Source organism: Hypanus sabinus, chromosome 22, assembly GCF_030144855.1.
Source record: "Hypanus sabinus isolate sHypSab1 chromosome 22, sHypSab1.hap1, whole genome shotgun sequence".
Lineage (NCBI taxonomy): Eukaryota > Metazoa > Chordata > Chondrichthyes > Myliobatiformes > Dasyatidae > Hypanus > Hypanus sabinus.
In genome coordinates this window covers 47,102,003-47,106,943 of record NC_082727.1, presented here as the reverse complement: position 1 = coordinate 47,106,943, position 4,941 = coordinate 47,102,003, and positions in this window count along the sequence as shown.

Sequence of the window (4,941 nt, the reverse complement as noted above, 5' to 3'; positions counted from 1 at the left end):
ACAACTCAAGAATATGTCATGACCATAAAGAAAATTTGTAACTTTTAAGAATAATTGCTGTATGTTTGAAAATGAAATTTATATGTAAGTAGTAACTCTAGTTATCTTACAACTCAGCTTCAAGGTTTACTGGCTATATACCACAATATATGCAATAGTGGACACAAAGCAATGATTAAAGCATGGAACAAAGATGGGTTCCAGCATCTGCAGTCTCATGTTTCCATGTGCAAAACTTGATTGCTGAAACTAAAATATTTCAGAAAGCTTACTGAGCTGAAGGAATCCAATTAGCATTTTTTCTCAACCTATAGAAAATTGTCTCCAACACAATCGCTAACCTTATTAAATCTGGAGAACGCCCATCCACTACAACCAAACTCCTAATTTCCTTACCATGCACTGCTCATTTCTACCTCCTACCCAAGGTCCACAAACCCGAATGTCTGGGTAGGGCCATTCTCTCTGCCTGCTCCTGTCCTGAATTCACCTCGACTGCTTTCCATCTCCCCTTGATTCAGTCCTTTCCCACCTACATACATGCCACTTCACATGCTCTTGATCATCTCAACAATTTCCAATTCTTTGGCCCTGATCACCTTATTTGCACCATGGATGTCCAGTCTTTATATATTTCTATTCCCCCATTTTTTCCTCCCCCACATTCTGTTTTCCGCAGAGATTGCTCCCTCCGTGATTTAATTTTCCATTCATCCTTCCCCATTAATCTCCCTCTTGGTACATATCCTAGCAAGTGACAGAAATGCTACAGCTGCCATTCACTTCCTCCCTTACCTCCATTCATGGCCCCAAACAGCCCTTCCAGATGAGGCAATACTTAACCTGCGAATCTGTTGGGATTGACTATTGTATCCAGTGAGCCTAATGCAGCCTCCTCTACATTGGTGAGACCCGACATAAATTTGGGAACCGCTTTCTCAAGCAATTCCACTCACAAAAAGTGAATTTTCCAAGTGGCCAACCATGATAATTCCTATCCCAATTCCAACACGTTGGCCCACAGCCTCCTATTTCGGCACAATGAGGCCACTCTCAGGGTGGAGGAGCAACAGTTCATATTCCATCTAGCATGAACATCAATTTCTCTTCTTGGAAATGATTTTTTCCCTCCCTCTTCACTCCTCTTCTATTCCCCACTCAGGCCTCTTACCTCGTCTCCTCACTTGCCCATCACCTGTCCTGGCAAGATGGTGCCAGCAACCAACGGTGACGTTCTGCAGACAGTTCAGGAAACAACTACTTCTTTTAAATATACTTATACAATGAATCTATGTGTGATTGTAGCTAGCAATTTACATCTTGATAATGTGTTTTTGGACCTACTGAGTGATATGGCATTTTTGGCTGTCTCCGAGGGAATTAAGCATGGCTGAGAACAAAGCGTATGGCTTAATGGCACAATGTGAAACCATAATTGGCTCTACTACTCGCCGACTAAAGTGTTGAGCAAGACTGAAATCGACGAGGATGAGAGAAGGAAAGTGGGTGTTGACCGGTCTCCTTCCAGGCTGCCAGAAGAAGGTGCTGGAGTCTTGGGCAAGGTTTAATCGGTGTGGGTTGTGGATTGGATTTGTTTTTAGAAAACTCATGTTACATGTGTTTCTGGTTACTCGTTTATTGCTATTTTACATGATTTTGATCAGGACAATTCAATGTGGACTGGCTCTGCAGCCAAAGAATGACAGTGCTAAATTGAACTGAACATCCCTGGACTGTTTCAAGGACACTGTGGTTTACTATTGTTTTACTTGCTCATTATTTTGCTGTTTGCATGATTTGTTCTTTTTTCGCATGTTGATCGATGTGAGCAGATTCCATGGTATTTCTTTGTTTTGTGGCTGCTTGTGGGAACACAGATTTCAGGATTGTATACTGCATACCTACTTTGATAATAAACATACATTGAATCTTTGGTGTCTCTCCTTCTTCCCTTTCATCCATAGTCCACTCTCCTCTCCCATCAGATTATTTATTCTCCAGCCCTTTACTTTTCCCACCCACCTGACTTCACCTATCACCTTCCCCTACCCCAACTTTTTTTATTCTGGCATCTTCCCGGTTCTGAAGAAAGGTCTTGGCCCAAAATGACGACGATTTATTCACTTTCATAGACTGTTTCACCTGCTGAGTTCCTCCAGCATTTTGTGTACACTGCTCTGGATCTCCAATATCTGCAGAATCTCTTGTGTTTAACCTTTTTTACAACTATATTAACATCAACACATTAATGCTTTATGCAAATATTTTTATACATCAAATTGCAACACTCCTAAGCTAATCTCAGCAATTTAGATAAACAAAATAATCACCAATGCTTAACTTTATTTGAAAAAATACTGATGTCATTAGTGGGGAATGCTTCCAAGACACAGTCAAGAATCAAAACAATAGGAAGTTTCAGCAACTCATCTCAACTTCAAATTAATCCAGCATTCCAACAACAGATTTCTATGATGAGTAGCAGGATTTTGTTTAAAAAATTCCTACTAATAATGCTATCAGTCCCCTTTTCACCTTCATACAACTTCTTGGTACACTATAATCTCCCCCCAGCCCTACCCTTTTCTTTCTCTTTTATTTCTCATAATTCTCCACCTTCCCCCTAGCCCATTTCCCTCCAGCCTAACACTTCCCAGCTCTCTACTTCATCCCTCCCCCCACTTCTTATCCCTTCTCCACCATCTCATATTACTTCACTCCCGATGAAGAGTTTCGGCCTGAAACGTCGTCACTACCTCCTCCCATAGATGCTGTCTGGCCTGCTGAGTTCTGCCAGCATTTCATGTTTTTATTTTCTGCAATCATTACTTGCTTTAAGATTCTAAAACACTGATGTTGTAAACACAAATGCTGATATGGCAGTAATTAAAAGCAACAGATTTAAGGGCAAACATAATTTCCAAATGTTTTAAATGGTTTAGTTCTTATTTCAGAAAATATAAAGTATTTTAACTGTTAGCAGTCTCTCAATGTAAGAATTTTAGAAACATCCAAATTTTGAAAAAAAAAGGATGTACGGAAGATGGAGGGATATGGACATTGTGTTGATAGGAGGGATAGCGTCTGGGTGTTTCTGATTTGCTCTTTAGCTGGTTTGGTGCAACACTGTGGGCCGAATGGCCTGTTCCAGTGCTGTACTCATCAATTTGGAAGGCAAGTGTAATGTTGAGCACTATTGCAAAAAATGCATCTCTTGATGCAAGTGTACTAATCGGGAACACATGGAACATCACATACAAGTTCTTCCCCCCCCCCCCCCCACCCCACTGCATTTGAGGTAGTCCAGAGAAGATTTGCTAGGTTTATTCCTGAGATGAAGAGGTTATCATTAAGTTATAATTGAGGATCCTGGAGTTTAGAAGAACAAGATATGACCGTGTTGAATGGCAGGGTAATCTAGAATTAAGGGCATAATTTTAGAAGAAGGTATCACCTATTTAAGAGAATGAAGAGGAATTTCTTTTCTCAAGGAATTCTCCACCTCAGTGCTCTGAGGGCTGTAGATACTGAAGGCTGAGATAGAAAAAATCTCCTATTTTCCAATATTCAAAGTGGAATAGGGACCAAGTTGATACCAGCAAATGAATGGTCAGGTAGGCTTGACAACATACGTGGCCCAATCCCACTCCTCCAAATTTCTTATGTATTTCACTGATTTCATTACATTGATCAAAACCCGAATTCAACTGCTGAAGAGCTAGAAAACTGGAAAATGAAATTCAGCTAAATTACTCTTATAGACTGGGTGATCCAATTCCCAAATATAAAACTTCTACATTATTCTATTTTGCTCTAAGCCTCGTTTGAGATAGCCAAGAGTTTGGCGTCAAATTTAAGCTAAACTTAGCCTCTTTAAAAAAAAGGTATATTCATTCTTACCAAGATCTCTTGTTTGATTAGCGGCATCTACCCATACACTCTATCACACAAACTTGGAAAATTCTCACCAGCTACGTTTATCTAGCAGGTGTCCTTGGCTCTACAAGGTCACAGCTTCTTCTACCGTTCATACGCAGTCATTCTGTTTTCCCCGCCTTCCAACACACCAAGTATCCGAAAAATGAAAAGGTTCACTGCACGATATCTATTGCACCGTTGAGCAAATGTAAAGTTGAGATCGTTTCTGAACAAAATTCCGCCCAGCCAGCTGACAGCCCCAAGAACTTTCCTTTTTACGTAACTGAAGTTTCACTATAAATACATCTATGACTTAGCAACTTAAATCGCTGGACTGTGGGCCACGTAAATAAGGAATACAAAAAACAAAGCGCTTATCTCTTAAGTGTACAAGACCTCACCACCCCGTCAGTTTGACTTAAGTACCCGATAAAGCCAAACTTTGGTTGACTAGACAAACTACTGCGTTATCCTGGTAAAGAACACCGTTTCAACTCACACACCCAGGGTGTACATGCCACAAAAATCAGGACAGTAGACATTACAAACATAAATTTAAACAGTCTACACTCCGTCCGTCATCCCCGCTTCACTCTCAGCTCAACATTGCAAAGTTCTGTGATAAACATTTACAGAAGTCATGAATGTCGGCGAGTCGACCGCTTGCACTCACTTTACCCGGTTGACCCCAGTTCTCCGGAGGCACGGCGAGGCGGCGCTTTTGGAGGGTAACTGAGTAATCCATGGAGACGAGCGGCCCCGCCGAAACCACAGGCGCAACCCGCCCCTCGCCGCCCTCCAGAGTCCCGGCTGACGACCCTCGGTGACAAGAAAAAGGCAGGTCGAGCGTGCGCGCGCGCGCGGCGCGGCCTCAGCTGGATTCCGGCGCGCACGCCGACACCAACCAATCAGGCAGCAAGCCGTGCTCACGTGCTCGTTCAAAAAAAAACCGGGGGCGGGGTTAACCGTCTGTGCGCGCCGTTACGGTTCAGCGGTCGGGACGGTGTCGCTGAGGGACTTCGA